The sequence below is a fragment of the Corvus kubaryi genome, unplaced genomic scaffold, assembly GCF_017639235.1.
Source record: "Corvus kubaryi isolate FWS band 111438036 unplaced genomic scaffold, C.kubaryi_AGA036_p1.0 split1-131, whole genome shotgun sequence".
Classification (NCBI taxonomy): domain Eukaryota; kingdom Metazoa; phylum Chordata; class Aves; order Passeriformes; family Corvidae; genus Corvus; species Corvus kubaryi.
The window spans coordinates 17,439,487-17,460,118 of record NW_024582073.1 but is presented as its reverse complement, the minus strand read 5'-3'; the positions used below and the strand labels follow the sequence as shown (position 1 = coordinate 17,460,118).

General features: G+C 42.7%; 2 long non-coding RNA genes across 2 annotated transcripts in view; one reads left to right on the top strand and one right to left on the bottom strand.

The window, feature by feature from the left end:
- Positions 1–20,632, bottom strand: part of LOC121676561 — a 124,729-nt gene that overhangs the window by 71,569 nt on the left and 32,528 nt on the right. The window lies entirely within an intron of this gene.
- On the top strand, positions 10,628–19,980 carry LOC121676562. Its single transcript, XR_006020507.1, has 3 exons — positions 10,628–10,755; positions 19,500–19,650; positions 19,771–19,980. It is a non-coding gene; the product is annotated as an uncharacterized LOC121676562 (long non-coding RNA).

Genomic DNA, 20,632 nt, shown 5'->3' with positions numbered 1-20,632 from the left:
ATTAGTGACCTCACTTCTTATTTTCATGTGAGTCCATGGTGTCCAGATTACTGTGGTGAGAAGACAAATGAAATCAATAGAATCTCTGTACCCAAACAGATTTCCTATCAAAACAGAGTGGCAAGGGAACAGAAAGGGTACAGCAAACATGGGTGACAGCTCACCAGATATGGGTGACGTGCTGAGTACACCTCCTTGTCACCGAGGGACAGGAAACCAATTCCTCTGAAGCACGCTGCTACTTTATCTGTGTGTCCTCAGTGTTTCCCTGCCCCAGGGACAGACAACAGCCCAGGCTGTGGCTCAGCTTGGAGCTAGAGCAATGGGCAGATGTTACTGGGACCATCCTCTGGCTCTCCAGGCAGGGACATATCCCTTCAAAAGCATCTCTCATCCCACACCAGCCCCCTGCTCACCACCACCCCCCAGGGAGGGAGCAGCCACCCTTCTAGCCAGGCTAGAGGGATCCAAAAGAATCACTTGGACATTGAACCTGCAAAAGTAGTACTACACTGCAGTGTAGGCAGCTCACGGGCTGACAATCACAGCCTTTGCTACCATGTGCGCTGATGCTTCTTAAACAGCTATGCAAATCAGGACAGTGCTTGGGTAAACTTTATTTGCCTAAAACACTGGCTTTCCAGAAGATAAAAATCCCTCTGAAAGCAAGAAGACACTCATATTTGTCAGAAGTTGTTTCTCGCTTCTTATTGTTGCATGTTGTGAGGAAAGGAATTCTTTATCCTTCTTCCCTTATGGTTTTTTTTCCTTTATCCTCTTCCCATAACTCTGAAGTAAAATCTTGGTGTTTTCCAACCTAAATCTTCTGTTCATTGGTATTTCAAATAAATTGGATTTCAAACTGAGCTCAAATACCCCCACCCTAGAATTTCCCAAAAATTTTCAAATCTTTTTTTTGACACTTCAAAATGAAACATTTCTCTATAAAATCCTTCTGAGACATCTACCCAATTCTGAAAGGCTTGAACAAACCACAGATGAAGTAAAAAGTTGCACTTTGAATAATAAGCAAAATATAATAATATTGCAACAAAACCAATTTTCCCATCCAGTTTTTCAGTAGGGTCATCTCTCAGCCCTGGGATATGCCTATATTTTCTTTAGGGCATAAAAGAGCTGAGCTGTATCTGCTAGAAGCAAGGTGACAAAGTAACACCACCTCTGTGAGTGAAATGAGCCGTGTCAGTAAAAGTGTAGTCTGAGCACTAAAAACTCCTGCCAGAAGAGCTGTAGCACTTTGGGTCCTCGCAGCACACGGCAGCCTGGATGCACTCAGTGCATCCCCCAGCACAGGCAGGTGATGGGAGGCACTGAACACACACCATTGTGTGAGCAGTCAGGTGAACCACCACTGCAGCTGATGGGAGCAAAGCTGTGTCCACAGGGGTTTGTTTCAGTGCTCTGCTGGCCCTGAAGGGCTCTGCTGCCCAGGCAGAAAGAAGTACTCAAGCTCACCAGTAGGTTTTCTTCTTGGAGAGATGCAAACATCTACAAACACCACCTCCATTGACAAAATGCTCTTGCACAGACCAGCTCTCAGTCCCCTTTCCCTGGTGGGAGAATTGGAGGCATTTTTGTGTCTGCAGGATCCTTGGAGATGTAATTGTAAGAGACCACCTTGCTGCCAAGTATAATATTGCTGCAGCCAATAATCACACTCAGGCAGATTTTAGCTCAGCTCATGATCATTTTAAGCATGAACCTGTCTTCACAACCCCTCTGGATGACAAGGGAAAGGTGGAGGCAGCAAAGCTAAGAGAACTGGTGGAGGTGACTGAACAAGCTGCAAGCAGGGCTGCCATCAAGGAGCTCCAAGCTCCCAGCCCTGCTGCTGGCCAGGCTGCCCTGAGCCCTGGGTCAGTGGTGGGAGAGCAGAGCCACTGAACACCTACACATTATCCATAACTTGTCACACAGCTGCTTTTGTGAAACAAAGAAAATTTCCACTTCCTTGATTCTAGGGATATGAATCAGGTTTCAGGTGATGGACTGGCTTTTTAACTCAATTTTGTTCAAGCTAAAAGCTTCTTCAGAAGGTGTTTGAGTATTCAACCATCTTTTATCTAGTGCTTTCATACAGATATATAAACCAAAGATTGGCAGAAAATGGCAATTTTTGTTTGAGGCCTTTGACTTACAGTGTATATGGAGAAGTCAAAGAGGAGAGACAGTGGTTTTCCATCACCTACCATCCCTCCATCCAGGCTGAACTCCCCAGTCCCAGATCATTGGCACTACCACAGCAGCTTCCAGGGGACAGACTCTGAAGCTACAAACCACAGAAACTCACAGACATGTGCAAACAACAGGACAGGATAAAATCAGACAGGTACCCTTTCTGCACAAGAACATGATGCAACTGAAAGCTGACAGAGGAGAAGTCCTAAACTCTTGCCAGCATTACTTACAATTCACAGGCACCTGGATAGCTGTTACCAATCTGGCTGCCTCTATGTGAACTTCTGCTAAATAACCCCACAGGTGCCAGCTAACACCAGAGATTTCACATGCCATTTGAACAGAAGAGGGTCAATAGTCAGCCAGCAGAGCTGATGAACAGCAAATCACCAAGTCAGTTTCCTAGCAATGAGCTCTATTAAGTGACTGTAATGTAGTTCATAGCCCTGGAGTAGTCACTGTCCCTCACTAATCTAACAGCAGTATTGACAAGGATCATTTACACAGCTTCCCTTAAAGGTTACCACTATTTGTCAGGACTCTCTGTGCTCCCGATGTGCGTGTGGCCCTCGTTTACATCCCAGGCTTGCCCACCCTCACGGCAGAGCCACGATCCCTGGCAGCCCCGACTCCTCTACAAGGTCATGCTGCTGCAGCTGGGCGCCGGGTGTGCACATCCTCTAAACATCTGCTAGGGATTAACAGAGACAGCACAAACCTATCCTAAGGGCTGAACTAAGGGAGAGAAATCGGCTGTTTGACAGCAGTACCTTGCCACCAGGTATCAGTTAATCTGCATTAAGCCTACCCAGCTGTTTCTCGTGGACAGTGGACATACTCCCCTAATGCTCGGCCGTGTCACAGAGTTGTAGTTCTATGTCCTTGATCATTAAGCACAGCCACATCTTAGTTTTACATGTTCTTTGTAAAAATGAAAAATAAAAATCACTAGTCCCTCAAGCATCATCTCTGAGCTTTAACTAGCAAGAACTAGCCCCTGGATTCTAAATACATGGATCTTTCTGGCTAAAATGTCTGCTTTTCAACCCCATTCTTTCTCTGTTTTATAATGATGGTCTGAATTGTGCAAACATCACTGCTCTGTTTGGATAAAGTCTCATCTCTTCAACATCCAGCTCTGTCTAGAAAATGAAGGAAAACCACAGCAACAAAGCCCTCCTGATGCAAATGAGAGGAAAGACAAGGAGAGCTAATGTGGACAATGGACACTTTAAACCCTCTCTGCACTTACAGTGTAAATAGATAAATCAGAGAAGCACTATTTGAAGTATAAAATTATCTTGGTCTTTAAAAAATAGCTTAAACTGCTTAAAAAAACCCCAAAAAACAAAAAAACAAAAGCTGTTGAAATTCTACTTTGCTTCCCATCTCAGTTCACAGACACAGCCAGATGCTCCAAAGGTGCCACTTATTGAGATAGACACTTTTTGAGAGAGGATCCAGTGATCAGGGCAGTCCTTGGGATGTAATCCCCAGCAAAGAGGGACGAGATTAGGAGAGAGACAGCAAGGGAAGGTCTCACACCTCTGGTTCTCTCCAGCCTCCCAGCATTGCTCCATGCTCTCCAGTGGACATATTGTTTGAGACACTTGTGTCTCTGAGCAGAAACAGGCCAGATTTGCCCCATGTTTGGAGGTGCTTTCTGGAGGACTTGCAAAACCACTGTGTCATGGATCTTGCTTATTCCTTCCCGCAAGCAGCTGCCATGTACCTGCTCCTGCTCAGCTCCAGGGCCACCAGCTGCTTCTGCAGCTCCAGGTCCACATGTGACCTCGTGGTGGAGCTAAACCAGGATCCTGGTGCTTGGTGAGCAAAAAAATATAAAGCTGACATGAACTTTCAAGCTGAGTAGAGGAGCTTGCCTGCCTGCCCAGGGCTATGCATGGTAGGCATCCCTACTCATAGAGGGATCTAAACCTTTCTACATCTTCTGCACAGCCTCAGGGAAGAGACCAGGTCCTAAAGCCACACCACTTGTTCCAGAGCCCAGCAATCTGTGATTACTCCTTCCCAATGAGTTCTGGAAGGTTATTATTTTCCCATTATTTTCACTTTTTTCTCTCCCATACCACAAGTAGATTTAAGGGTCACACCAGGGAGACAGATGAGGAAATCCGCCCAGACAGTGTTACTCTAGTGGGAGCCAGTCAGTGCTGATTCTGCTCCTACTGAGCAGCACATAAGAATAATCATTAAGTTCAATAGATCAAGGCCACACATTAAAAGAAGAAAAGATTACCTCCCTTTTCCCTTTTCTTCTGTTAACACAGAAAAAGGTACAAAAAAGAATTTCTCTCTATTCCCAGCATTTGCGTAAACGTGTCCTCAAATGATCAAAGCATGGATCTCTGACACAAAAGCTTTTGGGCCAAATCCAACAATTAATAAAACCTTCACTGCCCAGATGAGGATTCCCACCAGAAAAAGTCATCTGGTCTTAAAAACTGGGACAGCTGCTGCAATGGTATCCCAGCCTCCCTTCACAGAGAAGGGTTCACTGACAGCAAAACCTCTGCTCTGTAGCAAGCAACTGAGAAGCTTTTGGATACCTGGCCCCTCCAGGACCAGGGAACTGCCTGTAGGTCACTTAAGTACTGAAAACATGAGTTGAGCACAACTGAGAAAGCAGCTATTGGCTTTCAGTCACTGTAACAACCCTTTTCTTCCTCTCTAAAAAGAGAGTACTTGCCTACTGACATCACATACTGTTTGGGCTGTTAGTTTCAGGAATATAAACACATCCACATCCCTGTCCAAATATCCTCTACCTAATTAACTAGTACATTTATAAATTATTGCCCAACAGAGATGCTGAGACTGCCAAGTCAAAGTCTCCAAAGACAGGAAATGCAGAATTAAAGCTGGTCACTCACATGCTGTTTTACTTCAAATACAATTGCTGCACCTGGAAAGAGCTGGGTTATGCAGTGAATTCAAATGTTGTCCATGGCAGGCTTTCCACATTTGTGGCAAAAATCATGAGGAGAAAATACAGAAGATTAGAGATAGAAGAAAAATACTTCAATTGCTTAAAAAGAAATGTCATTTAGAGATAAGACTCTCTCTGAGCATATGCCTGAAGGACCCCTTCTGATACTAGACAGTGTTTTCAGACCAAGTTGCATGAGAATGCTTGGTAACTCATTTCACCTTCCTAGTTTTCCAGGGGTCAGACACAGGTGGATAGTCAGCAGTGGCTATGGAGGGGATATGCAGCAGTGAGGAGGAACGCTGCTGGCTGTGGGTGAAGACGCCTGGAATTAATTCTGTGTTCTGTGGTCCAGGGCCTCAGAAAATACAATAAACAACAGAAGGTACTTTCAGAGAGCTTGTGCTTATTTTCTCAGTGACAAAATGGGAATTATAAGATCACCCAAAACTCACAGGAAAGCTGTGAAGATAGTAGATTAATGCCTATAATGTTTCTGGTGACATCAGAAAAATGTCCAAATAACAAAAAAGCCAGCGCTTCACAGAGTGAAACAAGAGTCCTGTGGAAACTGCAATGTGAGGTCGAGCATTCCAGCCTCGAAAGCCAGAGCATCCAGGACTGGAGCTTAGGAGGCTCCCCCAGCATGGGCCCAGTACAGGTGTGCACCGGCTGGATGAGCTCCCGCCGCTCCCAGCTGCTGCTGCTGCCCCTGCCGGGATGGCCATCCCGGGCACCCAGCAGCACTGCCTGATCCGCCTGCCAAACATTCCCCGGGCCTGAGTCAGGCTGTGGGCCAGACCTTAGGGCTACACCGAGGCACACAAGGCTGCTAAATCTGGAAGCAGCTCTATATATCAGTGAATGCAATGGGCATTAAGCACCACCAAGCTTACAGCTCAAGGCTAATGTACCTAAATGCATCCGTTCACTCTATGCAAAGTGCTGTGAAGATGAAAAACATGAGGATATTATTTTGGCAGGCACCAGGATCCTAAATGCAACTCTATTTTTTCCTACTTCATGCTGAAGTTGTTAAAATTCTTCAAATATTAAATGTCCAGCCCCACTTTTAGGGTTGACTTAAATGCGGTTTCCAAAATATGTGCTGAATATTATTCATTTCTCAGAGAATCAAAAAGTTAGAGGCCCTTTGATGGGGTTGCTTGCATTTTTAAATCACATGCACATGCACTAGTTAGAAGACTTTGGCAATTATGGTTATATATGGCAGTATCTCAGACAAAAATGCACAATGCAAATGCAAAATTCTAGATGTTTATAACTTCTCTCTATTATATTTTTTGTGCCTTTAACCTAAATCTCTCCTACATAACACATCACAATACCAGTGACTGAAGAAATTAAAAAATGAAGCTCAGAATAACCAAAAAGTGAGGAGAACTGCAGTCCACTACCTTCCAAAAACCAAATTCCATTACACTCATTAATGAACACAAGGAAATAATCCTCCCCCAGTGTTAAATATGGATCTTATCTCGTATCTGGGTCTCAGAAAAAGGATTCAGCAACTTCTTCAGGGAATGTTTATGCTTCAATATTTATCACCTAATTGATGTTAGCAAACTAAACTTGTAGGAGCTGATGTGGAATAAACTAGGAGTCAGAACACTTGCTCCTGGAAACAACATACTTGAAGATAAAAGACAAATTTGAACAAAATTTGTAATACAGTCTTATGTGTTGGAATATTTATTCACCATTCAGGAGAGAGTCAGACTTCCCACTGACAAAGCTAGATTGCTAGTGGCCCCAGACCACAGCATCCACAGTAGAAGACTTCCATGTTCTGCCCAATGCAGTTTCTAGACCAGCTCTCAGACCTGGCTCTCCTGGTCAGTCTGAAGTTAGACATGCAAAAACACAACATAAAACACTAAAGTGCCTAACATTTTGACACCCAGAGCTCCTTAGAGCAAGTGGAGACTTTAGCACTAATTTATACCAGGCTTATACAGATGGGTGTGGGCTCCTCTGGCTGGCATGGACAAGAGCCAGTTATGGTTCAGAAGTGTTTAACTGTGTTGTGCCTGAGCAAACATGCCCTGCCTTTCAGCAGGATGTATTGATTCAAGCACAGCAATGTACTAATGTCACCTATACAGCTGTGGGATCACAGCTGGCTCTTGTGTGGCCAGCTCAGGCCACAGGCAGAACACGTATGTGTGTCTGCACTTGTCTTTAGAGGCATCCTCTAGTTTGCATGGTGGATAGGAAGCCACCTAGATTATCTCAGACAAGTCAGAGAAAGATGCAAAGTCTAGGTACTTAAGAGAGTCTGGGTGATCCCATGCCAGAGGACATCTTCTGTTAACAGTGCTTTTGATCACACTTGTTCTTTTGTATTCAACACCCGAGACAGGCTTTTCCCACAAAATACAGAAAGAATACAATGCTTCCTCCTCCCCCACACTGCCTTTAATCCTCTATTCTTGTGACTGAAGATTTTGTGTGAGAGGTAAAAGGACACTTTTTTGCCCAAAGTCTTCTAACCCAGCTCCTAGCATTCAGCATAGCAGTCTAACCATGAATGTATGCAGTGGGAATTTGGAGGGCTTGCTCTGTCCCTCCTTGTAAAATTGCTCCTCTTTTCTTGAAGCAGTTATAAATCTACTGGGGCAAAGCAAGAGTGGTTCAGCTAGATTAATTAGTTTCACACTCAGCTGAGGGTAGGGGCAACTTAACAAAACAAATTATCAGCCAAAGTTGAAAAACATAAATTATTTTGAGAACACCACCCTGAGGTGAAGTAATTAGGCTTTCCTGGGAGAGAGAGACAACTCTGAGTGCCAGACAACAAGGAAGGGATTTAAATGCAAGTTTCTCATATCTCTATGATATTAGTGTCACTAATGTGACAGTCTCCCAGTGAAGGAGAGTGTGGGTATTATTTGCCGCTCTCCTGCACGTGGGGAGAGGAAGACTCTGGAAGCGTCTTGAGAGCAGGACTTACAGGCTGCAAAGAAGCCAAGCATCTCATTTGTCATCCCAGAAAAGTCCCAGCATGCACTGGGATTCAGATGTGCAAAATTTTAGCTCCACTCTGAGTTTGCTGCCGCCACCCATGTGCCAGCCCTACCACCACCCAGCCAAGACCCAGCAGCACAGAGCCCTTTCCTTGCCTGAACTCTCTCCCTCAGTGCTTGTTTCCCCACTGCCCTGACACTGCCTGTCTGCCCTGAAAATAAGCAACACCTGATGATAAACTTGGATTCTACCTGTCAGGGAGGGACTGCAGCAGCTTCCACATACAACCCAAGCTGCTGGGACCACCTTGCTTTCAGTAGAGCAAGGAGGACAACCTTTCCTCTGTGTCAGGGACCTGTGTATGTGTGGCTGCCTGGCCCAGGGAGATCACCCCCCACTTCTTCACAGCAATGTGTTTTGGGGTACAGGCAGTCTCCAGCCTTCTCTTCAATGCTGGGCACATTCAGCCCAAGCAGAGATACGACAGAGAATGTTGTTCCAGGCCAGCAATGCAGACAATGCCTCAAAGCTCAAAAGTCTGTGTGCATGTTTACATTAAACAACATCATCTGATAAAGTGAGCTGCTTTTCCTCTCTCCTGTGCTCTCTCTCTTTTCTCTCTGGTCTGTGATTTTTGTACCCCTTCTGCTCAGTGTCTGTCTGAGCAGCAACAGGAGGCACCAAGAATAGCCCTCTAATCTCTACTCATTTCTTATCCCTCTGATACCTTCAGAGGGAATGGAGGATGCCTTTGCATTCCTTTGATCCTCTGCCCGGGCATGCTCATTTGAGGCTACATCTCTGTTCTGCAGCAGAAAGTGTTAATAGCTTGTTTTGTTTTGTTTTCACATAGTGACATAGTTTTGTCATATGATGGTGTATGTCATTTTTGGTAGCATCTTCCTTTCAGGTCCACAGGGTCACTCGTGCTGGTTGTTTCAAATTTTTGAGTTTAAGATATATCTTCTGCAACTTTCAGAGTTTTCATTTTAAGATGCTTGTTTCCAGGGATTTGAATAATTTGCAAGGGAACAAAAGAAGCAGCCAGGAGCATGGAATTTGGCATTGACCCAGCCCTTCATTCATAATAAACCTTTAAAAAAACCAGCAATGACTCAGCACTGGCATAATTCACTAACCAGAAAGACCTGCTTCCCAACCTTAAAATTGCATTGGTAGGTACTTAATCACAGCAAATAGCATAGTGGATACTTTATTTTTGAAAGCATATGCTGTTGTGTTCATCTCCTGAAATTGCTGTAACACATGGCCTCTCATTTAAAATATCCTTGTCAGATATAATTGGCAAAAGTCATCAGATGAGGCTCACATCATATAATTAGATGTATTATATTAGGCTGAATGGGTTACTTTAATAGTAATGCCACAACATATGCTAACAAGATGTTTTAAAATATAAACAAATTCCATGACCTTCTTGAGGCAATAACTCTAATTCTCTGTCATTTAGTTTTGGCAATAATCTATTAAAAATATGTTGGGCAACTTGTTTGGGCCCTTCTGAGCCTCCTCATCCAAACACACCTGTTGTTGCAGATACCTACACCCACACAGCTTGGCTCAGCCCTCTGCTCAAGCACCTCCACCGGCATGGGATAAGGAGGGGCTGGAGATGAGAGGCTGTGGCCCTGCTTCCCACCTCCGGCGTCACACTGGGTGGTTGCAGTGTCACGTAGCCAAACCGCTGCACAGACTTGCTGTTATTACAAGCTCCCCAGTTCTTACAGGCTAAGGATCCAGTCCCCAGTCCTTGGATGCTCATCCATCACATTAGGAAAACAAGTTATGTTCCTCCTTGCTGTTATGCACAGTACTATTGCTAATAAACAAAACCGCTTTTGCTTACCTAGTGGTACCAGGTACTTCATCTAAAGGGAAGAGGAAGCCTAAGTTGTACATTTGGGAAACACCGTAACGAAAAAAAGGCAGTGGCCACATGGTGACTCACTGCTTCCTGATGATATTCTGGTTTTTGAATAACAGTGTGGGTGTGGCTGTCTGGTTTTCAGGTGGGTTTTTTTAAGTTAACGATCTGAAGACGCCCCTTGGTTTACCCAGTGATGCTCCTGGCTTCCTGTCGGTGTCACAGTAGAGATGAGTTCATGATGCCTTACATGCCTCAGTTTCTCTACCACCTGTGTTGCAACATCAGTACTAGGAACCGAATTGAAATACTGGAAGGAAAAATATAGCCATCTATTTCCAGAGTTACACGTTGCTGGGCTGTATCCACATACAGGATTTTTAGGACTAAAAAGGTACAAGCCATCTCCTTTGGCCTCCACTTTACCAAGAGTAAAGCTATTATTAGTCTGCTAACTCATTTCCCAGGAAAGACGTGCCTATTCGCAAGGCTAATTATTCGAGTAAACAATCACACCCCTCACTGGCCCAGTTAGGCTGTTGGAGAAGCCGGGGACATTTTCTTACATGCACAAGTGGCCCTGCGTACGCAGTGGCCCTGCCCCTTGTGTCCGCCCAGGAGGTCCTGGTTCCAGCAGGTGCAGGTATTGGGAGTCACCCACAGCTGCCCTCTGCCTGCAGGACGTTTCTGGGATGCACCCACAGATGATACCATATTATATGCACACAGTAAGGTAGGGGGAGAATTCAAAGTTTTGTCACACTCCTTTGAAGCTGAATGTATTTAACAAAGATGATGAAAGGCCTTGAGCGGAAGCTGTATGAGGAGGGGCTGAGGTCACTTGGTCTGTTCATCCTGGAGGAGACTGAGGGGAGACCTCTCTGCAGTTACAGCTTCCTTGTGAGGGGAAGAGGAGGGTCAGGCACTGATCTCTGGTGACCAGTGTCCTGAGGTAAAGGCCTGAAGCTCTGTCAGGGGAAGTTTAGGCTGGATATTAGAAAAACGCTCTTCACCTGGAGGGTGGTTGGGCACTGGAACAGGCTCCCCTGGGAAGTGGTCACAGCATCAAACCTGACAGAGTTCAACAAGTGTTTGGACAATGCTCTGCGACACATGGTGTGACTCTTGGAAATGATGCTGTGCATGGCTGGGAGGTGGACTCTATGATCCTCGTGGATCCCTTCCAACTCAGCTTATTCTGTGACTCTGTATTGCCAAGCTCTGCTTACCGCATAGGTCTTGACAGCTAGACCCATATTCAGGCATCAAATTACTGCCTGCAGCTTGTATTCAGGTCAGCAATAACATCACATAGGGACAAAAATATTACACATAACCTTGTCTGACTTCAGAGAGAAAATTATTTACTTCTAAAGACAAACTTCTTCCCTAAGAAAGCACAGACTTCTTTTTGACACAGCTTGGATTGCTCCTCAGTGCAAGTTAGACTGATTCCTGTCACAAAAATAAGAATTACACAAAATTAGGATGGTTTGTCCCACAGGAAATTCTAATTCAGCCTGATCTGATTTTATCAAATCAGTAAGCAAACCTGAATTTCCAAAATGAAAACCTAGACACAGAAATATGGAAGTGGCAGCTCCCAGAATGGGCAAGCAGGTGGGTACAGTGTACAGTACTGGCCGCTCCTGTCCCCCGTGGTTGCGGCTGATGCTTGCAGGGGATACACTGAACACAAGGGCTCTCCATCTTCCCCGGCCCAGCCATCTGTGACTTAGACTTCAGCACCTGAGGGATGCAATGTGTTTATTTGCCACAGAGAGACTGACCTTTCCTTTTTCATTTAATACCGTTGAGGCCATTTATATTCTTTATCTCCATATCATTCAGTAACAATCAATTCTACATAATTACATACAGTGTGGAACAGATTTTCCTTGTGTTTATATTGCATTCTATTTAATAATTTGTGTGGGTGACTCTGAATCTGTTAAACTAAGAGAACAGCATGCAATCTGCATAAATTTCTTTCTAATATCTCTAAGGTTTTATAAAAAAATGCATTATTCCATTCACGGTACTTTGTCTTTTCCAAGCCAAAGAGTGCTAAACTACTGTGACTGTCTTACAGTTTTTGTTTTGAGTTGTGTCTTTTGTTTGTTTGTTTGTTTTGGATTTTTTTTCTTGATTTTTCTTTATCTTTTTTTTAATTAGACCAACCAGAACTATTTCTAGTATATGAGATGGGTTCATGAATTTAAATAGCGATATTATTATAGTCTTATATTATTTTTCTCACCATATATAAGCTGCTACTTACCTTTATAATTCTTCTGAATACTAATACAAGATGTATCTGAAAATTATCCACAAAATTTCCAAGGAGTTTTTTTGTCTGAATTGTAATAATTGAAAGACACCTCCTCATTATAGATTTAAAACTAAGGGGTTTTTATTTAAGTTTTGTTTTCCTCTATCCTAAACAACTGTGTATTATCTGGAAAGGCTGTCACCTTGTTATTCATCTGCCCTTTCTTGATTATTTGTGATTGTGTCTAACACAAATCCTAGGATAAGTTGCGTGAAAATTAAATGAATGATAATTTCAAAAAAGCTTCTTTTCAGGATGCTGAAATATTTCACAGTTGCATCTTTCAATGATAATCAGTTTTGCGATTTTGTTAAATTATATTTAATGTTTGTGAAATTTAGCGTACCCAAACCCTTGCCTCATTGCCATCAGTGTCCAACTGCATGTGTAACACTGTGCCCTGCTGCTCTGTGGTACACATCTCTTAGCAGCCTGACCCCTCCCAAACGCAGCCAAATGTCCAGTGATGCCAGGGGCTTTGTTAAAGGTTTGCTGTTTCACAACATTTATGTTGTGAGTCAAGTCCAATCCTGTGGTTAACACTCTGGGGCATACTAAATACAAAAAGCTAAAGTGACACTAAAAGGATACAAACCTATGTAAAACAAAACCCACCAAACAAACAAACAAAATGTTTCACGGTTTTGTACATACAGAAACTCCTTCACTCCCACATGCTATGAGATGTCTTACTCATTCATCTCTGTGCTTTCTTCAACAACCTTCCCGTGTGGAAAAAAAGACACCTATCCCAACACCTTCTACAACAAGGAAACTATTGTCTCGTGTGCTTGTTTCTTATTTGAAACTAGCATTGCTTCCTGAATTCATGGTGAATAGTTTTATTTTCCAGCAACACGCATGAGCAAGAGTCACAAGAAAAGCCCATGACCCTGTGGCAGTGACAAGGCACTTCTGGGCCCTGTTAGCCAGGGATGTGATCAGCAGTTCCCTCACTGCCAGAAATCGAGCCTTGGCCTGTGTGCACAAAAAAAAACCCAGAAACCCAGCCAATATCCAGCAGAGAGTTAACCATTCCCTCACCCCACCTCTCTCCATTGCTCTCCTCCTCAGCTCTGCTCCCAGGTCAACAGGTAAACCCCAAATTTCTAATACTGGTGCAGGTATTGGAACTGGATCTCTGCTGACACTGAGTGCAGGCACTTTTTTGATTGTGAAGAACTTGGGAGTTTTCTGGCTCAGCAACAATGGAAAGTGAACTGAAATGTAATGGGCCATAAGACACTGAAACATTTGGCCATTCAGAGCCTATCAACACGTGATATCAGGCAGTGGTTTGGATTGTTATTATTTTATTTTTCTAAAATAAAACAATGTTAAATTTAAGTTTATGTGCAAGGGATTGCTTGGCAGTGATAATAATGTATGTATCACTGTAAAAGGTAATTAATTTATTCCCAGACACCTTTCCTCCCTTCAGTCAATGTTATTCCTTCTTCAAGAAAAGTGACATCCTGACCCTGCTGAAATGAATGCAAGAACTACCTGTAGTTTCAACAGGAGCGGCCTTCACCTTGCACAGGATCAGGAAAAGACTTGGCATCAGCCTTCAGATTAAAATTCAAGAGTTCCTGGCACTCCTTTAAAGTGCACATTATTACCATGGTCCCCTGCTCACATCCATCCATCAGCTCTGCTTATCCCACAAGTGGTCTGTAAAGACTTCATTTTTTTTAAGCAAACTTCTGTCTTCTCATCCACTTTCCACATTTGGAGTACTTGAGCACCTTTAGCAGGTTTCTGTCCAGCTTTGGCAGCCTCTCTTGGAAGCCACAGAGAATTAATCACCTGCCAAGGAGAAATTAATCACTTTGTTGCTGCCTCCCCCATGCATGGTGGCAGAAATTCAAGCCTTTGGCTCCACCAGCAGCAGCCACAAGCCTGTTTCAGACTGCTTCAACTCTCCTGCATCACCTGTCCCACCTTCTCTCTGCTTGCAGCTAAGCTCATGCTATTATAAGTTGGTATTAGTGATGGAATATGCTTGGTTTTGCTCCTGCCCTTTCTGCCAACAAGGATGCACTGTGACTAATACAATCTCCAGCTCCAGGCTGAATTACTGCGATTGAACTATATAGGGAGGCTGTGCCAAGGCTTCGACTTCGTGGCCATGGGATAGCTCCATCTCAAGCAGAAGGGAGAGTGCCCTGGGGGTCTACTCACTGCTTCCTCAGTTATTCCCAGTCCATTTCAAAAACTAGGAACTTATCAACAAAGTTAAGCTGTAGCAGAGACCATATCTCCAGCTGCAACTCAGCTGGCAAAGGATGCTCCATTGGCAAACACAGATAAAGTATTTTTAACTTGTGAGGTCAGCTGCAAAACAAGAAACTGAACAAGACGAGAAAATTCCAGAATTTTTAGGAAAAGATATTATATCTGATTTTCAGAAAATAACTGAATAATATAGCTGAATAAGTCTTTATTGTATGTCATGTTTTTCTGTCTGGTAATTCATATACTCCACATATTGTTAGGATCTCTGTTGTTTTGTTGGGGTTTTTTTATCTAAGGGGTCTCTGAGAGTGTCTGGGAAAAGCTTAACTAAAAACATGCATACTTCAGCATGAAAATTTACAAGGATATATAAAATTGAAAGGTTTGGAATCCCTTACTATATACATTATGTATACACAAATCAATATAAGCACATTATATATTTAGCATTCAAAAATCATAATGTACTGGAACAGATGTTGCCTGCATCATCCTAATTCAGCCTCCTTGTGTGCCTCATACAACTTTTAATTATACAATTACTTTCTTTTCCTGCACAAACCTGCTGTTTTAAAATTATACCGAATTAATCAACTCTGAAGTTAAATTGAAGGTGTGTAAGGATGCTGGCTATTATCCACAGGACAATTCCTGATTTTTTGTTGAAGAAATCAGGAGGTACATAGTGAGTGAAATGTAACTGGTTTTGTGGAATTTCATCTTACCTTGAAGAGAGAGAAGGCTTGACAGAGTCCAGGCTACCCCTATCTCAGTAGAAGTGACTTTCCAAGTTCCTTGTTGAGTAAACCAAAGCACATGATGCTAACACAAAGGTGGAAATTGAAGAAGGAGTAAAAGAATATTTTCAGCTCAAGATAAAGATGTTTGGAACAAAATGAAGTGCATCACTATGACACCTGGAGAAGAGTTCACCAATAGCCTCTACCCCAGTCAAATGAGCATTGGCCACAGACAAAAGGGACTGAGATCCTCAAAGGAGCACAAAATCATTCCAGTTTATCTTGTTAAAATCTGGTAACTAAATCCTCATAGTAAGAACTTGAACATCCTGGTAAACCTCCAATTTAGGAAGGTTTCAATGAGTACAAATTTCAGACAGGGGTGCTCTGTCATTCTCCATTCCTAGATCATGGACAGCTGAGAAGCACGTGCCTTGAATGCCCCAACTGCACAAGCACAAAAAGTCCAGCCTAGGCAATCACAACAGAGTGCAGGGTGCTCATTTCCTCAAGCATCTCCCCAGCTGAATGTGCTTCTTTTGGAGTTAGTTTTCTTCACGGTGGGTGGCATGGGGTTATGTTTTAGATTTGTGCTGAACACAGGGTTGATAACGTAGAGATGTTTTTGTTATTGCTGAGCAGGGCTCACACAGAGCCAAGGCCTTTTCTGGTTTTGGTACTGCCACACTGGCAAGGAAGTTGGGGGTGCCTGGGAAGCTGGGAGAAGACACAGCCAGGACAGGTGACCCAAAGTGATCAAAGGGACGTTCCAGACCATGTGACATCATGCTCAGTGTATAAAACTGGAGATTAGAAGGTGGAAAGGGGGACATTTGGAGTGATGGCATTTGTCTTCTCAAGTCATTGTCATGTGTGATGTGGCCCTGCTCTCCTGGGGACGACTGAACACCTGCCTGCCCATGGGGAGCAGTGACTTAATTCTTTGTTTTGCTTTGCTTGTGTGTGTGGCTTTTGCTTTCCCTATTGAACTGTCTTTATCTCAACCCATGAGTTTTCCAGCTTTTACCCTTCTGATTCTCTCCCAGACCCCCCTGGTGATGCAGTGAGTGAGGGGCTGCGTGGGGCTTGGCTGCTGACTGGGGTGAAACCATGACACCACGAAAATCTGCACCGATAGACTGCATAGTGAAGTGGGCTGGGTGTCTCTTGTTGCCAACACCAAAGTGTCCTTAAGACATTTTATATGTCACTTTTCATCTCAGAACAAATTGTATCCATATGAAAGGAATTCTGCCTTACATTTCAGTCTGCCACAGAAAAACTGATCAGAGAATAGAAATTGACTTCTGCTTAGGCCATTTAACAGATGTAATTATGTGCAAACAGAATTATACGCTTGGCTCTTTGGAAGTTCCCGGTTCACAAAGCTGGGAATTGTTATGCGCAAAATCACCTGGAAGATGAAATTTAAACAAAAAAAATCAATTATAGCTGGGAAATATTCAAGAAATGAGATGAAAAAGAATATAATAAATATATTTTATTACATATAAATATATATATACATATTTATATATATAATAATAAACAATCTAATGAACAAAATAGTGTGATTAACATGTCAACCTGCTTAAAAAAAAAAAAGACAAAACAACCTTAAAAATATGGATAATAATTTTAAAGGACTGAAAGCTGAGAGTAACAAATACATACCAGCTAACTGTTAAGAACTGTAGAAAGGTTAGCAGCGGAGGCAGAAATACTCAAGAAGAAGTGAGATCAAGGTACAAAAGGTTAAACATATGGAAATTAACTGGTCCAGCTAACTTGTAGTCTCAAAGTGTTAAAAGCCGGTGGAGACGGTCATCAGACCTTTAATATTGGTCTTCAGTACAGCAGTCATTAAGTTGCAGCTACCTGGCAGAGAACTGATGCTACCCCAGCAACTGCAAGAACAAATGGGGTATCCCTCCTGCTCTGACAGGAGCACCGCAGAAGAGCAGATAAAAGACCTGAGTTTACTGCTAATAGTAGAGGTAATAAAGAGCAACAGGTTTATGAAAAGCAGATAGTAACAAACAATATTGATAACTTTCAAAAATTGGAAGTTTTGTTGATAAAGGCTCCACCATTGAAAAAATAATCCTGAATTTCTCTGATATATTAAGCACTGAGTTACATAAGAAGCAAGAGGGAAGTCAAATCCAGGTTCACGTGATTAAATGAGAAAGGAAGTTAATTCTTTGATAGTATTAAAAGTTATATGGAAACAGAGAGAAAGCAATGTTTCTAGTGAGTTTTCTCTGGGATTAGGTCATAGCTTTGTGCCATTTAATATTTTGGAAAATGAAAAAAGCTCAACTATTTTAAGGGAAATGACAGAAATATTAGAAGACTATTGTCTAACAGAGAGTAACTGTTCCTCAGTAAAGGACTATGCAGATAAAGGTACAGATAAATAACCATTTTTGAAAGGAAAAGGAAACATCAGTGGGATAAAAAGCAGAGGGAGCATAAGTTCAGTGAAGAACTGATGAGAAGGAGATCAAAAGTATCTTCCCAGGACAAGGACTTCAGTTCTCGACAGAACTGGAAGAGCAGTCAGACAGCAATTCACCTTTGGGTGGCTTCTCTTTCTTCCAGGCCAAAGCAGAAGTAGGTGCTAAATAAATGAAGGCAAGTGAAAAGAAACAAGCTTTCCTTTGGGGTCACTGCAAGAGAAATTGAATACCTGCTTTGAAGTAAATATATAATTTTTAAAAAAGTAAATCCACCCCACCTACAGAGAACACCATTCTGGAGAGAGGTCTGGTCCCAGGCACCAGTCTGTCTCATGTAGTAGAGCAGCAGCAGGGCTCTGGCAGGTGCTCCTTGGAAAACCTACTGACAATTGTACATGTTCAACACTCCCATAGGGAGACCCTGTCTCTGCAAATTCTTACTTGGCAAACAAGTATTTCACTTGAAAAATGCACGATTTGGAAGATATAAGGAGATGCATGATTTCAGGAAGAGAGGCAAGCTAAGAGAGTCTAAGCAGCATTGGAAAGTGCTAGGCTAAAGCTAAAAAAAGGTAATTTAAAAGAAGTTTCATCGCTTGGAGAGAAAAAAAAAATACACAGACTGACCACATCAATGATCCAGCCATCTGTAACACACCTTCTCCAACATGGATCAGACAAGCACAAGAACACCTTGAGATCCTGGACTATGAAAAAAATCACCATCCATAATTCGATTGTCTAAAGCAACAAGCTTGTGAAAAGCGTGCTGTGGACATAACAAAATACCTTTTAAGAGTTTGAACAACAAAATACAGAGCTCTCAAACTGAGTGACTTGAACAGTGGGTGGAAAACAGTCATTCACAGATGTCCTGAAGGATGGTATTGGCACAGTTGTTTTACAATCATGTGGCCAAAACTAGAAACCAGAGAGCTTTCCACTTCTCTGCAGGTGTTATTTAAAAAAAAACAAAACCAAAAAAAAACCCACAAAAAAAACCCCCCAAAACCCTTGCACCCATCCACTCATCTAGGAAAGGCAGCTGTGTCACAGTGAGGGCACCAAAAGGTTCACAAGCTCCCTGCAGCCCATGTTAACTGAAACAAACCACAAAACTGCTGCCGCTTCTGAAGGGGCCTGGCAAACCTCATTTTACCACAGAAATACGGAGCTTATTTTTCAGCTTCAGATGTACAATTTGCAAACTGAATGCAAACTTCAGAAAGACTCAATTGTTGCAGATACACTCCAAAGTATTAGAAATACGTTGTGTAGGATAGACAAGAGCTAGATACCAATCAGATTAAAAAAACCCAAAACAACTGCTGCAAGTCAGATTTCATGAGAACTCTGATTTTGAAAGCTACTGCTAAGGTACAACCCTGTAGACTCTTGGCCCTATTTTCAGATCAAAGAAATAATCTCATAATCTGAAAAGAAGCAAAACATCTATTTGAAGACATGAAGATGGTTAACTCTGAGGTACCATGGTATCGTAAACATATGAATGAAGCCATTTTGGAGATTAGGCAATCTAAGAAAGACAAAGAGTTACCAGGATGCAGATGGTCAGGTTTGTTGCATTCAACAAGTAAAGCAAAAGAGCAATTTACTGATAGTGCTCTTTTTGTTGGTTTTGTTCTGACATAGTGTTCACGTCCCCAGATCCAAATCCTGTCTCTTCTTCACTCTTTCTAAGCAGCTGCTTCCACTCTGAGAGTCTGAAGTTAATGGGTAGGCGATGTGAGGTAGGCAGGATGGACCCTCCGGGCTCAGTTCAGGTGCCTCACCAGATGCACACGGAGCACATGCAGATTCACGCACTGGCCTCGCATAAATCTCCACCAAGCCTGGTAGGTTTTCCAAAATGTTGTATATCCCAGATTCTTCAAAAGATACCTCTTCAAATACTCCTTTTTCATCAGCAGCAAAATTTACTTTCTATTCTATTTTATCTCCCTTATCCTGAGAAGAGTTTGGACTGAAGTATGTCTCCTGGAAAGCAACTGATGAGAACAGCAAGCCTGAAGCACACCAGCAGCAAGAAGAAGGTCAGCCCAAACTGCTGTACCTCAGCACAGCTCCTGCCAGCCAAAACCACCCTAGAGAGTAAAATGTCCAACCTGCTTGCAAAAAACATTTCTCTTTACAAGTAGTTGCAATGCAAAACAGTGTGCCATAGAGGGGAGGAAACTTTTCACAAAAAAAAAAGATTGACTACTGGAATTTATTTAGGTCGACACCAGTGGGACTTTCTCAGAAGCAAGGAAACTTTTTGTGAGCTAAATGTTTACCTCCTTTGTGGGAGCAGCAAATTAGGTGTTTACTCCTTCAAGCAGTAACAGAAGCCAATACACCTGTTCCTTCCAGATTGTCCCTGCTTTTTTTGGCATGTGATACCCTGAAAATGGCTCCAGTGATCTGCCATGGGAGGGCCAGGAGGTTTGATAAAACAGGTTGTAGCATTTGTTTCTCAAGTACTAAAAAAACCCCAAAGCAGTTAATGGTTGTGCTGGCTAAGAGAATATAATGCTTATTGCTGCATTTTATTAATTCTGGTACCAATCCCACAGAATATTGAAATTAGACTAAAATAAAAACTGAAAAAATGTGGGTAAAAACAAACATGCCACATATATTTATGAAAAAGCCATCAATCTTATATGGTTGTGCCTTTCCTCATGGGGGAGGGGATAGGATCAGAGAGATGTTATCCACGGCCTGATCCACCACTGCCCTGTGAACCACCCAGCCCCAGTTCTCACCCCTGGAGAGGACAGAGTGACAGGAAGGGCATTTAAATCCCATTTCTGATCTGCGAAGTGCAACCTTGTG